General features: G+C 45.5%; 1 long non-coding RNA gene across 1 annotated transcript in view; it reads left to right on the top strand.

Annotated features, from left to right (window-relative positions):
* LOC123383740 overlaps window positions 1-7499 on the top strand; it is a 28693-nt gene extending 21194 nt beyond the window's left edge. The window contains exons 3-4 of the long non-coding RNA XR_006593881.1: window positions 2063-2137; window positions 5238-7499. This is a non-coding gene — a long non-coding RNA (uncharacterized LOC123383740). The remainder of the gene's footprint in view (window positions 1-2062; window positions 2138-5237) is intronic.
* Window positions 7500-22564: the final 15065 nt, after the last annotated feature.

Raw genomic sequence — 22564 nt, 5'->3', positions numbered from 1 at the left:
TCTTTGCAGGTGTAGGACCAAGGTTCCAGATTTTTTGCTGACTGAAACTGAGGGCCCTGCCCAGCCTCTTGGGTTGGCTGCATTCCTTGGCTTCTAGACCCTTTCCTCTGTCTTCCAAGCAACGGCAGCTCAAGTCCTAGCCACATCCATCTCCCTGACCCTTCTTCCTCCGTGTTCACATCCCTCTCCTGGGAAGTGACCACACCTGGGAAATGATCTCCATTTTTTTTTTTTTTTTTAAGCATGCCTGTGATTAAATTGGGCCCATCTGGATCATACTAAATGACCTTTCCATCTCAGAGTCCTTCCCATTAATCACATCTGCAAAGTCCCCTTTGCCACATAAACTAACATATTCACAGATCCCAGGGATTAGGACCTGGATATTTCTGGGGGCCATTTTACCGCCAGCCAGGCCAGTCCTTCTCGGAGCCCACTCCTACCCAGAAGAGAAATCAGGGCGAATCTCCAGATGTCCAATTGCTGAACTTTCATAACCGGCTTGCGCCTTCTGTCAACTCCCCTTTTCATTCCCACGGGATTAATATCCCCCGAGGCACAAAGCGAACTTCCCTTCTCTGTTCAAAATAGTGGATGGCTCTTCCTTGTGCGCTTAACTGAATCAAGCTCCTCACTCCAGCGTTCAAGCCTCTCTTTTGTTCATCTCACGACACATTGCTCCTGTAGCCCACTTTCTTCTGCCAAAACAGACCCTTCTGTCTTCTCCCACATGCATCAGACAGTCTCTTACCTCTGTGCCTTTACCTGCACTATTTTCTCTGCCTCGACTGTCCTTATTTGAATCCTCATCTCTGAATTTCCTGATCCTGAACTTTTCCAGACTCAACTCAAATGTCACCACTTCCTGGAAGCCTTCCCTGTTTCTTCCCACCATCGTTAAGGCTGGAAATAAAATTCCCTTCTGATGCCTCATGGCTCTTGTGTCCCCCTTTTTATTGACACTAAGCAGGTTCTAGTTCCCATCGCTACCCAACAAACTATGCTGAAACTTTGTGGCTTGAATCTACTGTCTATTGTTACTCTATTTCATGATTCTCTGGGTCAGAAGTTTGGTCAGAGCGTGGCAGGTATGGCGGATCTTCATTCCATGATTTCTGGAACGTGGCTGAGTTGACTTGGGTGTCTCTCTTGCTCACTGTCTCCACAGAGCTTTTCCACATGCTTAGCTTGGACTTCCTCACAGCATGGTGGCCTCAGGTATTTGGGATGTTTACGAGGCAGCTCAGGGCTGCAGTAGACCAAAATGGAAGCTTCCAGTCCCTGCAAAGGCAGGCCCGGACCTAGCATAGCATCACTTTGCCCTACTTCATCGCCCCAAGCCACCACACATCAAATTCGGAGGAAGGAGAAGTGGACCTCCACTATCCTAGGGGAAGAGTATCAAAGAACACAAATCATTTTCAAATGATTTTCAAAGAACCTCTTTCTTTCTTTTTCTTTCTTTTTTTTTTTTCAATGTTTATTTATTTTTTGGGACAGAGAGAGACAGAGCATGAACGGGGGAGGGGCAGAGAGAGAGGGAGACACAGAATCGGAAACAGGCTCCAGGCTCTGAGCCATCAGCCCAGAGCCTGACTCGGGGCTCGAACTCACGGACCGCGAGATCGTGACCTGGCTGAAGTCGGACGCTTAACCGACTGCGCCACCCAGGCGCCCCCAAAGAACCTCTTTCAAAGAACACAAATCATTTTCTAGGGACTTTGATACATGCCAGTTCTTTTCTCTAGGACTAGAGTGTGATTCATTTAGTAGCTGCCATGGTGCCTGGCACAGTGCTTTGCCCATAACAGGAATGCAGTAAATTTCGCTGTATTCATGAATAAATGCGTTCAGCAGGTTCTTGCTGAATATAACTACACCTAATTCTACATTCTATGGAGTGAACAAAGATGGGGGTGGGGAACTACAATTCTTTTTTTTATAAGGCCACCTAAAGGATTTTGAAAATGTATATATGAAATAGATGACCATGTTCTTTGGAGGGCAGACCGTGGGTGTGAGGTATAGTATTTATGACGTGAATTATGGGTAATCATTTCAGGGCTGTATGAACCAATCTTTCTAATCGGATTCCAATGAAGCACCTGCTTTCTGTCCAACTCCAGCTCATGAGTGGGTAAGTCACATAGAAAGCCATTTCACATCGATTTTCAATGCTGCTTAATAGTTTGTTTTGCTGATTCAATCAGAATTTAAATCTGTAATAGCCAAATAGTTGATGTGCTTGCCATAAAATTGTTTTCCTCAGCTCTCTGCTCTGAGATTAGGTCGGATCAGTTTTAGAAATTAAAAACCTTTTGTCTAAATATACAATTTTCGGGGCACCTGTCTAACTCAGTTCCATAGGGTGTGCAAGTCCATAGGGTGTGCAAGTCTTGACCTTGAGGTTGTAAGTTCGAGTCCCGATGTGAGTGTAGAGATTACTTAAAAATTTGGGGCATCTGGGTGGCTCAGTCATTCGAGCGTCCAACTCTTGACTTCAGCTCAGGTTGTGATGCCAGGGTTGTGGGATTGAGCCCCCGTGTTGGGCTCTTCGCTGGGTAGCCTGCTTAAGATTCTTTCTCTCTCTCCATCTGCCCCTCTCCCCACCCCTCTCTCTCTGAAATAAAAAATAGGGGTACCTGGGTGGCTCAGTCGGTTAAGCGGCCGACTTCAGCTCAGGTCACGATCTCGCGGTCTGTGAGTTCGAGCCCCGTGTCGGGCTCTGTACTGACAGCTCAGAGCCTGGAGCCTGTTTCCGATTCTGTGTCTCCCTCTCTCTGACCCTCCCCGTTCATGCTTTGTCTCTCTCTGTCTCAAAAATAAATAAACATTAAAAAAAATTTTTTTAATAAAAAATAATAAAATAAAATATACAATTATTAAAATTTCTTAAATCTTAAACATACAATTTTCCCGCCAAAATGGATTTAACAGCTTCCCTTCCAACTTGTATCATGAAAAACCACTACCTTCCTTTTTTTTCTGAGAAGAGTGTTGGAAAGGTTTTGCAGAAAAATTTTTTAAAAATTTAGTAATAGTAATAATCATAATAATAAGGCCATCCATTTTATAAAGAGAAATTTATGAGAAGGCAATGTGAAGAATAAGAAAGCATGGGCTTGAAGAAAAGCATGCCAATTGCCTAATTGCTCAGAGCTTTTTTCTTCTCATCCACAAACCAGAGCTAATAGTATCAAACTCTTGTTAGTATCAAACTAACAAACTACAAAAATAGTATCAAACTCTTGTTAAAAGGGTTCAGTGGACAGTGGACATTTCTGGTACCTCCTGGACAACCCTTTCTTTGCCTCCCCTTTTCAGTATGACACTGAGCAGTTCATAAAGGATAAAGCCATAATGTGTTACTCCTCTGGGAGAATCTTTGCACTTTAGTAAGAGATCTAGAGTTTCCCCCCAAAGGAATGAATCTCTAATGGTAAAATTGGAGCTCTCAGACATAAGACTGCCAGATGGAGTTAGGGAAGAAGATGCTTCACGGACGGCCCTTCTAATCACAGTGAGTAAAGAGTGTCATCCTTACCTAAGGGTTAGGCCAACCCAGGAAGGCACTATCAGAAGAAGCTTAGTGGTTAGATATTTGGACTTCAGATAGATCCCCATTTGATCCCCTGCTTAGCCATATGTCAGCTGTGTGAACTTGCATGTTTCTTTAACTACTCTGATCCTTGGTTGCCTCATCTATAAAATGGGGCAAAAAGAGAATCTACTTCACTGGTGGCCTATGAGAATCGAATGAGCTAAGACACATACTATGTACTCAATGAGTGATAGCTTCCGATGGCCAGTCAGTGTAGCTTAGTTGATTTTTTTTTTCCAGGGATGAGGAAACTTAAGTTTTATTTATTTATTTATTTTATTATTAAAAAAAAATTTTTTTTAAATGTTTATTTTTGAGAGAGAGAGAGAGAGTGTGAGCAGGGGAGGGGCAGAGAGAGAGGGAGAGACAGAAACAGGCTCCAGGCTCTGAAGTGTCAGCACAAAGCCTGACAGGGGGCTTGAACCCACAAGCTGTGAAATCATGACCTGAGCCAAAGTCGCACGCTTAACCGACTGAGCCACCCAGGCACCTGGTGGCTCAAGTTTTAAAATCCCTAACTCTTGGGGTGCCCGGGTGGCTTCGTTGGCTAAGCATCCAACTCTTGGTTTCAGCTCAGGTCGTGATCATGCAGTTAATGAGTTTGAGCCCCTTTTCCTCTGGCTGTGCACTGACAGCCTAGAGCCTGCTTGGGATTCTTTCTCTTCTCGCTCTCTCTGCCCCTCCCCCACTCATACACATGCAGTCACTTGTGCACGCTCTCTCTCAAGATAAACTTTAAATAAATAAATAAATAAATAAGCAAATAAACAACCTTCCCAATTCTAAGTATCAAAATATCGGAGTACAGTGTCCAGCCCATACAGGGACCTCCGACAGGGTAACTCCCACGCCCGTGGTCATCTTTATATTCCAGTCCCACCCAGTCCCCTCACCCAGCCGCCCAATGCCTTGTGTGGCGTACATGTTCACGAGAAGCTCATGAAAGCTCCAGGCCCTGAGGGACAAAAAAAAAAAGGGATCTTCGGGTCATTTTAATGACCGATAATTAATGGGGTGAGTGAAACATAGTTCATGCGTTGAGGAAAGCAGGGCTCGCTGTCAGAGAGGCAGCAGGTCTTAACTGTGGAATCTGGCATTTTAGACCTTGCTGCTTTTTGCCCTGATGCCCCACAGGGCCCCTTGGGGCTTTGTCATCCGACTTAGCCGCACAGAGGACGCAGCATCTGCCTCAGGCTTCAGGCCTCTGAGAATTGTGGCCGTCTTTTCTCCTGACAAAACTCACTCCAGCCTGGGCCATCGGTGTGGTGAGGTCCCCATGGGACTGACACCACCTGGATTTGGAGATCAGTCAGGGACTCCACCAGGCCTGTAGGGTTTCTAGGGCCGCACACCCCGAGAGGCGGAAATCTGCTCTCATGGAAACTTCAGTCTGCAAGCGGGGCGGGGACAGAAGCCCCTTACGTAGGTCCTCAGTGGAAATGGAGGACTGTTTCTGTCTACAGTGTGGCTCAAGGAAGGCTTCCCTCAAGTAGATGAGCGTCCGTGTTTGCCCCATCCGCGCTGTCTGTCTGACCCTGAGGGCCTTAGGAGAACCTTCCCCTGTTACCCCGGAGCCGGAGGCCACTGCTCCCAAAAGTTTAAACAGCCCCTTTTTGTTCTCTGTTGTCTGTGCCAGTGTCGGTCCGTAAGGAGTCTGCTTTCTTCACACCCTGACAAGGTACAGCATTTAAGAGCTGCCTCGATGTCTTATTTGTGTACGTAAGAGAAAATAAACAGCCCTCGCTGCTTAAGCTTTGCGTAAGGAAGTGTAGAAACCCTTCGTTTAGCCCAAGATGGTATTTTCGCTCTCTGAATAATAAGCATGCCTAACTCCTAGAACTATGTGCATTATTCGCTTGTAGCCCTCCTAATTCACATCCCATTCAAGTCCTGGCTGTTTCGGAAACCAGTATTCTGTTCTAGACAAGAGAAATCAGGTTATTGTTGGCTTGTTGTTGTTTTTGTTTTCTATGACTCAAAACTCCTATGGGCTGTGGCCGGATAATATTTTTATCTCTGTCGCCCCTGAGCTGATGTCATGGAAAGTTTGCAAGACGCTAATCTAAGGAAATGTGAGATGTACCACCGGAGAGTTTTGTCTGTTCGTTTATCCAAGTATTGACCCTACGATGTGCCAGTTGCTGTTCAGACACAGAGGAAACAGCAAAGCACACAGAGAAGCTCCCTGCTCGCGTGGAACTTGCAACTTCGCAGAGGAGAAAGCCCACAAGACACACGTAAGCTAACATATGAACACAAAAACCTTAGAATACCAAGAAGTGTGACCACGTTAATTCTAAAAGTCGATGGGAGAGAAATGAATAGAAGGAGGGTGGAAGCAACTTCAGCTACAGGCATCTGGAAAAGCCTCTCTGAGAAGCCAAGAGTTGAGTTGCGCCTGGGGCACAAGGAAGCAGTGCCCAGGAGGAGACCGAAGGCAGAGGGTGGCAGACGATGGCCCGTCCCCAGACGCCAGCCGACCCCGGTTTTTGGCGCGCCCTGCAAGCCAAGATTACGTTTTACGTATTTCAGTGGCGGAAAACAAATCTAAGGTAGAAAATATTTTGTGACACATAAAAAATGATATAAAATTCAAATTTCAGGGTCTGTCAAGGTTTGTTGGGACAAAGCCAAGACCATTTGTTTACAGTCACAGAGTCGAGTAGTTGTAACAGAGACCGCGTGGCCCCCAAAGCCATCTGGTTAGGAGGAAGTTTGCTGAGCCCCGATAGGAGAGGATCATTCAGACAGAGGGAAGCACACGTGCCAAGTCCCGGGGCAGAGACCTGGTGGACCGCAGGGAGGCTGGAATGCCTGACAGACTCACAGAGGCCAGGTTCGGGGGGCACAGGGCGTTTTTGTCACCTGATCATATGCAACCTGTGACATAGGCAGTATGCTTTTGTCTAGTCACTACGCCAAACAGCTCCCACTAACTGAGAGCAAAGCCAAAGTTGTATAGTTACAATGGACGGCATTCGACCCCACCCTCCTTGACCGGTGTGACCCGGGAACTCCTAAACCTTCCTCTTGCCTCCCTTTGGCTCGGAGCAGCGGTTTACCAGCTACAACAGATGATCCGAATCCCAGCTCTGCTGCTTACTGGCTGTGTGAACTTGAACGAGTGAATTGACTTCTCCCGGGCCGCCAATTCCTCTTGTAGCTACTACTACCTAACTTAAGGATTTCTGTGAAGTTTTAAATTAAATGAGATGATGGTGAGCGCTCGGATTAGCGGCCGCTGCTATTATTACTGAGCAGAAGTGCCACTTGGTAAATGTGACGAGCCGGCCCCGCCCTGAGAGAACCAGATTTAGTCAGTCTAGGGTGGGGCACAGGAGTGTGAACCCCACGTTGAGAAATACTGCCCCAGGAAGACAGGTGTGCGGCCATCTGGCCTGGCAACGTGACCTGGCCTAAGGCACTGATAAACAGTAACTATGTATCGTTGAATGGGTAGAGAGTTTTGGGGGCGGGATTTTTTTTTTTTTTTTTCCTATGCAAGCCCAAGCCTGAGTGTGAACAAACAAGGGGAGGTGGAGGTAAGGATGGGGGTGGGGCAGACCTCACACCAACCCCACTCTGTGCGAATCATGTTAAGTGCTCTCCCATTGCAGGCAAGAGCCTGTGCGGGTTAAGTTGTGCATAGAAAGTTCTGTGAATCCAGCAGTCTCTTGTGTGTTTATTTCCATTCTTGTCCCGTGGATGACGGTTAGTGTCCTTGTACTGCGCTTCCTGGGGAGACACTACAAAGGGAGACAGGCTTCCTATTTTCCCCTCTTTCATCAGGGACGGGGGCCAGGAGGGTAAATGAGGGAGGTGGGACTGGTGTGAGGCAATAGAGAGTGGTGTGGACTGTGGTCAATCAGAGAGCCCGTGCTGCACCTATGGGACTAGCTGCTCCCCCACCCCCACCCCTCCAGCCAATTGTGGTCACACAGGAATGTAGTCTGAGAATGGCCAGAAATTCCTTCTCTTCAAAAAGAAGCCAGATATCCAGATTTTTATGCAATATATTCCCATTAATAAACATTGGCAAGTAATTCAAAAAAAATTTTAAACCCCATATGGGCCAAACAAAACAAATCCTCTGGCTGGATCCAGCCTGTGGGTGGGCCTCCAATTTGCAAACTCTGGTCTAGACTGACTAATTCAAGCCTTGGGACCTGTACCCCCACTCCCACCCCACCCTGTGGCCTGGTGTAGGGACAGGATCTGTGTCCCAGGGCAGCGAATCTCAACCTTAGCTACCCGTTAAAATCACCTGGGGAGAGAAGAAGTATATGTCCATGCTCAGGCTCCGTATCCAAAGGGTCTGATGTAATCGGTCTGGGGGCTGGGAGGCAGGGGGGCTGCCCAGGGAATAGGTAGTCAGAGTTGAGCTCCACTGTGCAAGGCAAGACCAAAGGGGTATGTTTGGAGAAAGAAGTCTTGGGAACAGGGTGCCCAGAAGTCTGAAAAACAAAGCCAGGCCAGAAACCCCTATCATGGTATTAACTTTCTGTGCTGACCCCCTTGGTCTATGGGGAACAGCCACGTAGACAGTTGTGAAGAGTTTGACGTTATTAAGTTTTTGGCTTCCAGTTTGCAGCAGAGAGTGGCAGGTGTTCGCTAAATTCTCAAAGCCTAGGGGCGCCTGGGTGGCTCAGTCGGTTAAGCGTCCGACTTCAGCTCAGGTCACGATCTCGCGGTCCGTGAGTTCGAGCCCCGCGTCGGGCTGTGGGCTGACGGCTCAGAGCCTGGAGCCTGCTTCCGATTCTGTGTCTCCCTCTCTCTCTGCCCCTCCCCCGTTCATGCTCGGTCTCTCTCTGTCTCAAAAATAAATAAACGTTAAAAAAAAATTTTAAAAAAAATTCTCAAAGCCTAGTACAGCTTTATGACATGCTGGTGGTAGGTATGCATTCTGTCCGGGAAATAAGGGACAAGGGGAAGATGTGTCACTCCTCCTCCTATTCTCCCCCACTAAAGCTGACGCAGAGAAACAGGTGACAGTCAGCGGCCCAGAGGGAAGATTCTGCACGGGGATGTGTCAGGCTGCCTTAGCTGCAGAGGTAAGGCATAACACCTCTTTCCCAAACATTCCAGAGGAAAGTGATCCTTAAAGGTCGTTGGTGGGGGGGGGGGGGGGGGGGGGGGAGGGAGGATGATACCTGAGTGAAGAATTCTTTAAAAACATTTTTTTTAACATTTATTTATTTTTGAGGGACAGAGAGAGACAGAGCATGAGTGGGGGAGGGGCAGAGAGAGAGAAATCCGAAGCAGGCTCCAGGCTCTAAGCTGTCAGCACAGAGCCTGACACGGGGTTCGAACCCACGAACCGTGAGATCGTGACCCGAACCAGAGTCGGACGCTTAATTGACTGAGCCACCCAGGTGCTGCTAAAGAATTCTTTTTTAATTTTTGATACTTGTCGCCTGGTTTGGCCCAAGGTGGGCTATCCATGCCTAGCGAAGGAATGGAGAGAGAGAATGAGTCAGAAGCTGTCTTTCCTGCCCTTTTGCCTGTTGAGGCAATTCTTCCTCCCTCCCTGTGAGCAAATGGGGGGGGGTGGTCTGTAGGGGAATGGGTCCACTAAACTTTGTTTTCCATTAGCTGCCGGGCTTTCTAAGCAAGTTCATGAGTTGCCAGGGTGGTTTCATACAAAGGCTTCACTCACGTATATTAATTGGCCCTTAACACACAGGAAGACACCAATGAGTTTTTATAGTGTGTGGAGGGTTTTTGAACCAAGGAACCAGATTCCTAGTTTTCCCTGCACCCACTCTTTTCCCTTTGAAGTCAATGGGAGCCTTGCTCAGGGTGTCTAGAGAGAAATGAGGATCTGGTCGAAGTGAACTGCTTAGGAAAATGTATTAAAGTACTAAAGTGAGATTGAGTTACCCAGAGAAAACACGCTTTGGCCAGAAGAAACTGCAATCAGAACCATCTGAAGGGGGTCCTGTGGTCAGAGAAGAGAAGAAAATGTATTTTAAAAATTCACTTAATGCATATCCAGTTGCCTCCGAGGAAATAAAGACTCCTTGCCTTTTGCATGCTTAAAATAGGAATCGCCAATTAATGATGCGATTGGCAAATTGCTCTACAATTAAAAACAGAAATGTTGTTTGAGGCAATTAGAATAATTGTCACATGTTAATTACGGGTTGATGGATTTTGCATGCTGCCAGCAATTACATTTTGAGTGAGCTTTTCTGAACAGAATCCAAATCCATAAAGACATTGATAAAATAACAACTGTCTTCCTCGTTGGCAGGCCTGCTATATTTTTAGTGTCTTTTAAGGTATGTAATTATTTTTAATTAGGTCTCCAGAAGAAATTTTCTTAATACATGTTTTACCAGGTCATCATTAAAGAACCTTGTAACCAGTCAGAAAGGAGAGGGGAATAGAAAGAATACAGACTTGGAAGCCAGACAAACCTTAGTTCAGATATTTACTAGCTGGGTGCTTTGGGCAAATTACTTAGCCTTTCTGAACCTCAAAGTAAAATGGGGAAAATATATACCTTCAGGGTCACTAGGAGGTTTGTATGAGGTAATATTTATATATTCCCATGTATTGTGAATGATGTATAGCAAATGCCCAATAAAAGTAATTACTGTTCTTCTAAGGGCCTTGGGTGGCTCAGTCTGACTTCAGCTCAGGTCGTGATCTCACCATTTGTGAGTTCAAGCCCTGCATCAGGCTCTCTGCTGTCAGGGTGGACCCTACTTCGGATTCTCTGTCCCCCTGACCATCTCTGCCCCTCCTCTGCTCTCTCTCTCTCTCTCTCAAAAATAAATAAAGTTTTTAAAAAGTAATTATTGCTCTTCTAGAAATAGTAGGATATACTCTCAAGCTGGGCTATTCCCTCAATTATTTCATTGTAGTAAACTCTTTGCAGTTACTATTCTTGCAACTAGAATTATCATATGTGGCCAAAAAGAGTATGGCCTGCAGCACTTTAGGGCAGTCAGTGACATTGAAGTCTATGTGAATAGTGCCCCTTGACTTCGTCCAGTGTACAACCTTCACAACTATACCTGGCTGTTCTACTTGGAACCAATATCCTAAATTCACATCCTTTGAAGCCTTTGGTTCTGAGATAAATAGGTCTTGTTTTTGTTCATTAGACCTTTTTCTAGTTGTGTTTTATTCAGCAACATTTATCAGGGGTTAGCAGATTTTTACCTGCAGACACAATCTGATTATTGAGAGCCAGAGAGAGACAGAGCATGAGCATGGGAGGGGCAAAGAGAAGGGGAGACACAGAATCTGAAGCAGGCTCCAGGCTCTGAGCAGTCAGCACAGAGCCTGACGCGGGTCTCAAACTCACAAACTGCAAGAGCCGAAGTCGGGTGCTTCACCGACTGAGCCACCCAGGCGCCCCACCCTGTTTTTGTAAATTAAAAATATTTCGGAATGCAGTTACACGTGTTCATTTACATATTATCTTCAGCTACTTTTGAGCTATGGGGGGCAGAGTAGAGTAGTTGCAACAATGACTCTATGGCCCACAAAACTGAAAATATTTGCTATGTGGCCCTTTGTCTAGAAAGTTTGTTGACCGGTGGTATTAATGACTGTCTAGCCAAATATCTGTTTATATTAATTCCAGGGAAAGTTAATGGTTGATGACTCTTGTTGTTTCTCTTCTCTCATACCTCTTACATTACTGAGCCAGGAGATTTTTTCCTGATTCCTTACTGCCACTTCTAGGCTCTTCTCCTTTCTCCCTCCTCAAACTCCTGCAACCCTGAAGTGCATGATTTTTGATTTTCCCATCCACTGCACCCTCCTTGTGGCAGTCATCAACAGATCCGTGAAACTTTTAGCTGCTGGCTCATGGCCACTCTGTCAATAACCTTCCCATCATAATTCTTAGTACTTTTCAAAACCGTTTGCATAAGTGATCTTTCCATCATATCGGGTCTTGAGTCTGATTATCTTCGGTGATTTCGCTTTCATTCAATAGTCAGTGACTAGGAAACGCCAGGCCTCCCTCCTGCCCTCTCTCTTAGCTACTTACTCCCATGGTCAACCTGCAACCTTTGCAACCTTGCCTTTGTCAAGCAGGGCAACCCTGGCCCCATCCAGCCTCCCAGCTCACTTCATGTAGCAATCTGACTGCAATCACTTCCAACTCCCGTGGGATCTATTCCGTTGCTGCCCCTACCTTTTCACGGCCTCTCGCCCCTTTCTTGCTCTCTGGCCTTGTGCTGGCCTGACTCCCTAGCATGTATCGTCAAGTCCTCTTGCTCCTTTGTTGCTTCATCATGCTCTTGGGGCAAAACCTCAGTCCTGGTTATGTCCAGTTTGATTACCTGCACCTGAGCACAAGCCCTTGCCTGAAGAGAAACATACAACCCAGCTGATTGGTTTCACTTTAACTCATGCCCTCTGGCCCCCTATGGATATTTATGCCCCCTGGTAATCTTACTCCTTTTCCCTCACTCCCACTGTCATAGATGATGATTCATACCTTCTCATAGCTCATGAAACCACCAATTTCTTCACCCTTATTCTCTCTCTCTCAATGATCTTGCCTCCTTTGTCCCTCAGGAGAGGAAGCGATTAGAAGAGAACATCCAAAACTCCCCACCCACCGTAGTCACCTGCTTCTTTGCCATGCACTCTGCCTTCCCTGCCCTCCAGCTTTAAGGTTCTGTGCCTCTCCCTGAGATCAACCTCGCCACCTGTGCCCTAGACTCCATTCTCTCTTGCCTATTCAAGAATATTGCTCTTACATTTCTCCCCTTCCCTTAGTGCGTTACTGGTTCTTCCATTTTATATAACCACATCTCCACCATTACACCTATCCTGTTATTTCTCCCATCTCAAAGTAAACAAAATGAAACAAATTCTCTGACGCGGCTTCCCTCTCCGGCTACCGTTCATTACTCTGTTCCCCTTTAAAGCTCAGCTCCTCAAAAGGGCTCTCTGTCCTCATTGTGCCCAACATTTATTTTTGGCTCTCTCTTGAAAGCTCTAATCATGCGTTTTGTTACCTACACTCCCCAAAGAGTGCTCTCATCAAGGTCAAAAATGAAATGTTTTTTGCAAAATCCAGTGCTGAGGTTGCACTTCTCACCCTGACCTTCCAAAAGTACTTGCTACAGTTGACTGTTCCTTCCACGTAGCTCCCAGAGCACGATGTTCTCCTGGAGGAGAGAAGGGTCTGAGCTGTGGGAAAGAGCCATCTAGAAGACCTCAAGAATTCATTTGGATATTGAATGTAGGACTCCTTCGGTGGAAGTCTCACCCTTGTCAAACAGACCCTGTACCTGAGACAAGCTGGCCTTCTTGTTCTCATGATGCCTAGAGAAACCCAGTGGCTAAGGGGGCAGTGGGATGGAGGGCTGGAGATAGGGAAGAGTTAGCCTGCACTGAATACTATTCTGCACTTATGAGCTTATAAGCTTGGCCGTGTTACCGATACTCCAAAGTCTCAGGTTTTTTCATTTATAAAGTGTAGATGAGAATACCTACTGCATAGATTTGTGGTAAAGAATAAATGAATTCATGTTAGAGAAAGCCCAGGATCATAGTCGAAAACAAATGCCTGCCAAGGTAGACAGGCAGAAATTATAAATTAAGACAGTCAGCAGATGCTTACTCCTAAAGGTAGGTCAAATTCAAATTTTGAAAACTAACACACCGGGGCAAATAAATCCCACCTGAAAGCCAAGTTTGGCGCCCTTTTTGACCTGGATGGTGGCTGAAACACGGCAGATATGTGGTTAATATTAGATTCCCTTTCTTTTGAAAACTGACGTCAACCAGTCATACAGGGGGTGCTTGGATGCTCACAACATTCATTCAACACATCTGCCCCCAGCCCCCTCCATGGCGGGAGCTGTGCCTGGTACGGTGGTGGTCCTTTCCCTCAGGCTCTGTTTCTACTGTTAGAGAGAGCGAGGTACAGAACAGACTGACAAATTGTGGAAATAACTGCAAGCTATCAAAAGTGTAATAAAAAAAAGTAGATATGTATATATCTACTATAATAAATAAAAGGTCTGTAAGAGTGATGGTTGAGAGCTTGGGTTCTGAAGTCTAATTTCCTGGCTCAGTGACCTTAGGCAAGTTATAGTGGTGTCCCTTTATCCACAGTTTTGGGGGTTTTGGTTTTTGGGGTTTGAGTAATCTCCCCCCCACCACCACCTGACCCCGCAGTCAACCTTGGTGTGGACGCAGATGATCCTCCTTCTGATGTGTCATCAGAAGGTCAATGGTAGCCTAATGCTACATCACAGTGCGTATGCCATTCATCCCCATCTCATCACATGGGCATTTTCATCTCATATCGTCACAGGAAGTTGGGTGAACACCACAAAATAGTTTGAGAGAGAGAGAGAGAGGGAGAGACCGCATTCACATAACTTTTGTTATGGTACATTGTTATAATTTTTCTCTTTTATTAGTTGTTATTGTTGTTAATCTCTTACTGTGCCTAAATTATAAATTAAAACTTATCATAGGTATGTATACATGGGAAAAAAACAGTATGTAGAGGGCTTGGTGGTATCTGTGGTTTCCAACATCCACCGGGGGTCTTGGAAGGTGTCTCTCATGGATAAGGTAGACTATGCAACCTTTCTGTGCCTCAGTGTTCTGTTTTTAAAAATGAAGATAATAATAGTTCCTACCTCATAGGGCTATTGAGAGGATTAAGTGAGTCGATGCATTTAAAGAACCCAAGTCATTCCCTGGCACATAGTTGGTTCTTACATAGGTTCGCTCTATGGTGGACAAAGGATTCTAGATGTGAATGTGGTAACTAGGGTTCTGATTAAGGTGACCAACTTGTCCTGGTTTGCCCAGAACTTACTCTGTATTAGCGCTGGAAGTCTTGTGACCTGGGAAAGCCCCTCAGTTTGTGGTCAGGTTCGTTCAACTTCCAGCTACTAACTAGCTTTGTTCCTTTGAGGCCATCTTATCCCTCCCTCTGGATCTGTAAAATGAAGAGTATAGAAGAGATGGGTGGTTCCCAAGCTTTATCGTGCACGAAAGCCCCCTTTTATAGAACGTGGAATGCCGGACCCCACCCTGGAGTTCCTGATCCAGCAGGTTTGGGGTGGTCCTGACCCACTACTCTACATGACCACAAAGTCCCTTTGTCTTCTACTCATCTGTGATTCTATGACTTCTTCCTGTGACCTGCTTTATGGGAAAATGAGGTTCATGTGCCCAAAAGCATCATTCATTCCCTCGTTTATCCATTCAACAGTATTTATTCAACACCTCCTATGGGTCAGGTGCTGTTCTAGATGCTGGGGATCTGGCAGTCAACAGAATCATAAGATTGTAAACTCCTTGATGGCAGGGACTCGGCTAACTTACTTTGTGCCCCTGCACTTGCCCTGTCCCGCCCCATGCCATGCACAGTGAAGGCTCTTGACAAGTGAGAGCTGGAGTAGTGTGCAAGATAATATATAGGGAAGCAGGAAGCTATGCTTTGCAGACCTTAAAGGCAAGCACAAAGCTGTTGGGTAAGTGGGCTAGTCTGTGTCCAAGAGATACTACCCTTACCACCCTCACCCTCTACCAACACACTCTCCTCCCCCTGCCCCCCCCCCCCCCCGCATTCTGGCTGGGATTCCATTTCTTTACATTCATCCCTGTGAAAAATAGGGTAAACCCTTTAAACCCTACCTGATAGTTCTAGGAAGAATATAATAGGACTTCAATTATTTCATCCTTTCAAGCAGTTATTTCACTTTGCTGCTAGCTATATACATGGGAGAACCTACCTTTTTAATAAGTGGATGCCCTGTGTTTCTGTCATACCTATTTCTAGGAGGGGAGGAAAGGAAGGGAGCTCACTCTGCAGGTTGCTGAAGAGCCAGAACGTTTATTATCCATGAAGCTTTGTTCAACTGCATGGGCTGCCTGGCCTGTTGCATTCCATCAAGGATCCTGACAAAAGTGTCAGGAAGGTCAACTGATTTTTTTTTTTGACACTCCTAATGACAGGTTTATGTGATTAGACTCCATTCCCTTAAAGAATCTACTCATGTTTGGGGCTCCTGGGTGGCTCAGCTGGTTAAGCATCCGACTTGGGCTCAGGTCATGATCTCGCAGTTTGTGAGTTCGAGCCCCGTGTCGGGCTCTGTGCTGACAGCTCAGAGCGTGGAGCCTGCCTGCTTTTGGATTCTGTGTCTCCCTCTCTCTCTGCCCCTCCCCTGCTCACGCTCTGTCTCTCTCTGTCCCAAAAATAAATAAAACATTAAAAAAAAATTAAAAAACAAAAGAATCTACTCGTATTTTACTGCATGTCTGCTCAGCCACACTTGTTGCCTCAGTTTTCTATGGCTGCAGAACAAGTTATCCCCAAATGTTGTGGCTTAAAACAAGGTCCATTTTTATTGGTCTCCATTTTGGAGGTCTGGTGTTTGGGCAAGGCTCGGTAGGGATGGTTTGTGTCTGCTCTGTGGTATACCCACCTGGTTGCATTTAGCTGGAGGCTACCCTGGGCTGACAGGTCCAAAATGTCTTCCCTCTGGTGTTGGGGTTATGGTGCTGGCTGTTGACTGAGCTGCCTGGTTTTGTTTTCTCTCACAGTGTCTCCTCATGGCCTCATGTTTTAGTAGGGAACCTGGATTTCTTTACATGGCAGCTCAGGGTAGGAAGAGGGCAGGAATGGAAGCTGTTGGGCTCAGAACCGGAGATGTCCCTTCTACCGCATTCTATTGGTCAAACAAATCACAAGCCCTCCTGGGTTCAAGGAGAGAGGTGAATGTATTCCACCTCTTGATGGGAGAAGTTGTTGGTGGCCATCTCTGGAGGTCATCAGTCTACACTCATATCTTCTCTACATCCTACTGCACTTCTTCAAATAAGAAAGGATAGTGGTTTTTAGGTGGGGGTGGTGAGGATGGGAGCCGCTAGCGACAAGACAAAGATGTTTCTTTGATTTATACCATCTAAATTCAAGAAGAGTGTCAGAACTCCCCCAGGGAAATAAGGATATTTAAATGTTTACGTAAAGAATGTAGCTCATGGATAAAAATGACAGTGAAAAGCACATAATATGTGTCAGTCTATACACTCATGATAAATTTGAAAAGTGTCAAAACCCCAACTATCCTTTTGCAAACAAAAATAACAGTCCATAAAATTCTCAAATGCTTCTAATTAGTCTGAACGCATCTCAAAGAACAAGCGAGTTGAACGGCACGAGAGGACTTTACCAAAGTGTCATGGGCAGCGGATGTTTCGAATGCTCTCAGAGAAGGGGCAGTAATGCCAACCACATGCTTGCTTATGTTTTTGAAATTATTTTATTAAGGGCTCTGTGAAAATGTGGAAAATGTAAGCATGCACAAGTGCACATAAAAATACATAAAGTGCAGGGGTGCCTGGGTGGCTCGGTCACTTAAGCGTCTGATTTCAGCTCCTGTCATGATCCTGCGGTCTGTGAGTTCCAGCCCTGTGTTGGGATCTGTGCTGACAGCTCAGAGCCTGGAGCCTGCTTTAGCTTCTATGTCTCTCTCTCTCTCTCTCTGCCCCTCCCTGACTTATTCTCTCTCTCTCTCTCAAAAATAAATACTTTAAAAAATTTTTCAAAACACATAAAGTGCAAAGAGTCTATCTTTGTGGCAGGAAGTGTTTGGGGAGACAGTCACAGGAGACGTGCATTTGGGGTACATAGGATTCTACGAGATAGGCACCATAAAGCCACCCAGGTGCCCCTAAGAGGCTGCTTCTTATATCAACCCTCATTCCAGACTCTCAGGATTTTGAAATGCTGATAGCTTTCATAAAATTTTTCCCGTGCTTCTTAATTTTAAGTGGGCAAATGGATCCTCTGGGGGCCTGTAAAAGGCAGATCCGGATCCTGTGGGTCTGGGATGCGACCTGAGATTCACATTTCTGACGAGTTTTAGGTGATGTTGTTGCCGTTGGTGCATGCATTTGGACGACAAGCTTGCTTAAGATGTGGAGAGGGGGTGCTTGGTAAGTGTCCTTCCTTGCAGACCAGGTGGGGCTCAGGCAGCAAGTGTTGCCTCTCTGTCTACCCTGTGCCTGAAATTGTGCTAGACAACAGGACTAGCAAGACAGGGCTGAGCCTCAGGCTCTGAACGTAATGAGCGGACAGTCTAGAAGGAGAAATAAACACACAAAATAATTCAAATAGAAAAGTGAGAAGAGAGTGGCTGGGTGACTTCTAGCACAGGCTTGGGGGTCCTGACCCAACCCCTAACTAGGGTGTGGCTCAGGTAATTGGATTGACCAGAGTCGCGGTATCGTCATTATGAGTTGAACTTTATGGTGCCTATCCCATAGAATCCTTATGCGACTTTGCCGAAATTAAGCCTTCCTGTGAAATAAGGTCTAGTGTATAGGAAGAGCTCAGTAAATATTAACCATTATTACTAGACAGCGTTGCTGTGTTTGCGGTGGTGAAGGCCAATATATTTATCCTAAAATTTTTAGCTTTTTAATCGTAGAGGAAAATCTGGAAAGCCATTAGCAAGTATGGAAGAGGAAAGCAATTATGTCCACAAAATCCTTGAGAAATAAGCATCATGATGCATCTCTTAAGATGTATATTGACTATAAAGCATGTGTGGTGATGGTTGAGACGGAACTTTGATTTAAGGTTCTATTGATTCTTGATCCTGTGTGACCTTGACGCTATCACTTAACCTCAGCCTTCTCATCTACGAGGTGGGAACAATAACAACTGTCATATTCAAAATTTATGAGGCTCAAATATCATAGTGGATCTTTGGTGTCCACAGAGCTGGCTTAGAATCTCGGGCTTGTCACGTATTAGCTTGGGTGGCCTTCGGCGTTTTCTCGACATCAACCTCAATGAAAAAAGTATGTAAAACACTCAGCCAAGTGACAGACACATAATAAGTGCTCAGTAAGTGATGGCTGTTGTTATGACATGAATTACTTGGAAAAATATAAAGTACATGACTTCACGGAGATTATTATTATAAGTTATGATAAATGTGCTGTTCTTTATATACATCATAGTGTTGCTTCTAAGGTGTTGGCAGTAAGGTATAAACTGTGATTTTCCATCCCCCTCCCCTTTCACGTGCTGTTCCAAGTGACATTTGGAAAGGCAGCCAATGGAGGGTGAGGGGTGTAGTCCCTGTTGATGATGGAATTAACACATCTCTTCATCATTGAAGCTAAGAGGCTGCTTTTTAAAAAAATGTTTATTTATTTATTTTGGGGAGTGGAGGGGTGGAGAGAGAGAGAGACAGAGAGAGAGAGAGAGAGAGAGAGAGAGAGAGAGAGAGAGAGAGACTCCCAAGCAGGCTCCACACCATCAGCCTGGAGCCCAGCATGGGGCTCGATCTCACAAACTGTGAGATCATGACCAGACCTGAAACCAAGAGTTAGACGGTTCCCCAACTGAGCCACCCAGGTGCCCCTAAGAGGCTGCTTCTTATATCGACCCTCATTCCAGACTCTCAGGATTTTGAAATGCTGATAGCTTTCATAAAATTTTTCCTTATCCATTCAGCAAACCGGTTAAAATCACAAATCCACAAGGCAAGGATGTGGGTGAAGGTTTGTTTCTGGTAGAAGGTAGACTGCTGCTTTGGGTCCCTGGTTGCTGCTGCTCTGTAGAAGAGGGCAGGGAGTTGAGCATTCTTTGTTTTTTCCTTTTTTTAGTTTATTTATTTTGAAAGGGAGTGAGCGGGTGTGAGTTGGGGATGGGCAGAGAGACAGAGGGAGAGACAGAATCCCAAGCAGGCTCCACATTGTCAGTTCAGAGCCCCATGTGGGGCTCGATCCCATGCACCGTGAGATCATGACCTGAGCTGAAACCAAGAATCAGACGCTCAGCCGACTGAGCCATCCAGGTGCCCCCAAGTTGAGCATTCTTTTTATAATGAAAGCTTGGTACCATTTGGGCATGAACCAGTATTCCAATAGCCAGAGGTTGATCAACAGAACATAACTTCTTCCCACCTCTGCCAAAGAAAAATGTTGGAATGGGGGACAGAGGAATCTCAAGATTGACTCTTCTCCTATTCCATCCCTGAACTCACTAGCTTCTTCTCTTACCTTCTCTGGCTGATCTACCTCCTTGACAAGATTATTGCGAGGAAGGAGTTAATGAGTATACAGCTTTCTTTTCCTTGGGAGAGAGATACAAAACAGGCTCAGAGCTGGGCTGTCATCACCCAGCAAGTCTTCAGGGGTTTTAAAGGTAATTATTAACCCTTTGTGGCATTCCTGGGGGGGGGGGGGAGAACACTCTATGCTGAAAACACCTACTACAAATTTCCGTCTATGATATGTATATGGAATCTCAATTTCTTCAGTGTAAAAATTCAATATAACCTTGAAGATCAGCCTTGGATGTTGGTAGCCCTAAGCAGTTTATACAGGCCCTTGTGTCCTCTTTCAAAGCAGACCCTTCCTTAACTGTCTTAGCACTCAGGTCAGAAGTACCATTATCCTTGTTCTCCATTTGAAAAAACCGAGGTTTAAGGAAAGGCTTCATGGTAATGAGGCCTGGCTAGAGGCCATGTCTTCTGACTGCTGCCCTGTGCTCTTCTGAGGTACTGAACATGATATAAAGCCTCTTCTAACAGTGAGACAGCACTTCTGAATCTCAGCATTCCATAAAACCGCCAATTATCACCACCTAGAACTGTAACAAACTGCCATGATTCGGTCCCACGGAATTTGTGTTTAAAAAGAAATTCCCATGATTAACCTGCTTTGTTTTGATTTTATCATTTGCTTCTCTCCCCACTTGGTGATTTTAGGCTATTTAGATTTTGGGTTCCTCTTTTTCAATAGGTTGAAAATGATCAATTACTAGGGCTTCTGTATTCAAGAGAGACCTGCGGGGCGCCTGGGTGGCTCAGTCAGTTAAGTATCCGACTTTGGCCCAGGTCATGATCCCGTGCTTTGTGGGTTCGAGCCCCGTGTCAGACTCTGTGCTGACAGGTCGCAGCCTGAAGCTTGCTTTGGATTCTGTGTCTCCCTCTCTCTCTGCCCCTCCCCTCCTTGTGCTCTCTCTGTCTTCCAAAAATAAATAATAAAAAACAATTAAAAAAAAAAAAAAGAGAGACCTGCTGTGATTCTCATGGGGGATTTATGCCTGGAGTTTGCTCTTCGGTGAATTAAAATGAACTAGAAAGCCGAAAAGCCTGGATGTCCCCTTCAAGGAATAATTATTTAAACTTGTGAAAAGGGCATTGGAGGAAAACGAGGACCCAGAGTATCCAGATCAACTGTTGTTCCATGCTGAGTTCGCCAAGACTTGCTCTTTGAGGAGCAGGGACATGGACTCCCTTAGAAATTTGCCATTGTTGTTGCCATTCAGGTCTCCCGATCCTAGGTTGCGGCCGCAGATGAATTCTCTCCTGAGCCCGACATCGCTGCTCTCCAAGCCCACACTCTCCTTTCAATCACAAGCAGGTTGCTAGTATGTGGGCAAACTTCCATACATGGTATGGGGAGCAGACATGACTTCATGCTCTGCTGTAGACGAGAGGAATTGCCAAGGCTCAGGCGCCCAGTCCCCCCAAGTGTTCCCTGGTGTTGGAATCCTTCTCTCTGGCTGCATGGTAACTAGACCACAGGGGATGCTTTAGATTTGTGGGCACACCCTTCCCTTGTAGATTCTCAAACCCAGCCTTCAGAATTTTGGTGTCCCAAAACAGCATGGCACAGGTACACCCACAAGCATTTGGAAAACATCTGATAAGAAATATCCATTTTACAGTACTTCTAATGGAACAGCCCTGAAAGATAAGTCTAGGTCAGCAGCTCAAGAGGTTCAATGAGTTCAATTTCTTTTTGCTGTGTATATTGTTTCATTTTGAGGTGGGGGTCAGGCTAGGAGGATCTGACGGTTTTCTTGAAGGAAATGTTCATGGGTATTCTGCATTAAATTACTGTTTTGTGTTCCTTGGTCTTGAAAAGTTTAGGAAACATTGACATACAGAACCTCTTATATTTGGGGGTCCTTCAAATTCCATTCCTTGGCTTATTACTATTACTATTACTATTACTAAGGCATTATAACAAAGAGATACATTTCTTCTTGTCCAAATGGAAGGTGTGTGTTTATGTGAATTACAAATGAAATATAAAAGCTGGTGAAAGCCCTGGGTAGAAGGGTCAGGTGCAGCATTTTTCTGATAATGTTTCTTGGGAATCATATTTGGATTGATTTACACACATTGCTTTGGGCATCATTGCTGAGATCATGCGAAGACAGAGAGAGAGAGAGAGAGAGAGAGAGAGAAGTGAGCACCATTATCTGATAGCATACTTAATCAGATGAAGGGAGAGGAGGAAAAGGGGGGGAGGAGGGAATAAGAAGGAAACCAGTAACCATCAGACAACCAAGCCCAAACCCAATTTCACTTAAAGAAAAGCTCTTCTGGTAGAGGAAAAGTTTAACATCTCAATTCAAACAACCCCCTTAGAATACATCAAACATGGAACAAAACCCTTTAAAACTGTTTTTGCTTTTTTTCCCTGAGAAATGTCTCCTCTCCTCCGGTTCCATAAAACACAAGTCAGATTTCATTTGCTAGAGCAAATGTTTTTCAACAGACTTGACTTGCTTAATTTTCCTGACAATGTGTGCAGTCAAGTTAGAAACTTGCATACATTTGGCAAGGGACAAGAGACACCAGCAAACCAAAACGCCCAGAGGGGCAGCTATATATTACCGGGCTAATCTTTTCCCTTTCTCAGTGTGTGTGTGTGTGTGTGTGTGTGTGTGTGTGTGTGTGCGCGCGCGCGCGCGCGCCCGCTCTTACGTTTTGGATGCGCTGTCGTAACACATGGCTACTATGTTCGGACTTGTAAGGGCTAAAGTTAGAAGATTTGTAACAACTACTATTTTTCTTACTGTCTCCTAGGAGTACTTGAAAACTGGCTTAAAAGGACCTGATTTAAACAAAGGAGCAAACAAAGCAACCCCTTTTTCGAAGGCTGGATCATTTTCAGAAGTACCCTTTAACCAGGGTGGGGTTGGGGGTG

Source organism: Felis catus, chromosome A2, assembly GCF_018350175.1.
Source record: "Felis catus isolate Fca126 chromosome A2, F.catus_Fca126_mat1.0, whole genome shotgun sequence".
Lineage (NCBI taxonomy): Eukaryota > Metazoa > Chordata > Mammalia > Carnivora > Felidae > Felis > Felis catus.
The sequence above is the reverse complement of the archived record's forward strand: the minus strand, read 5'-3'. Positions and strand labels throughout refer to the sequence as shown.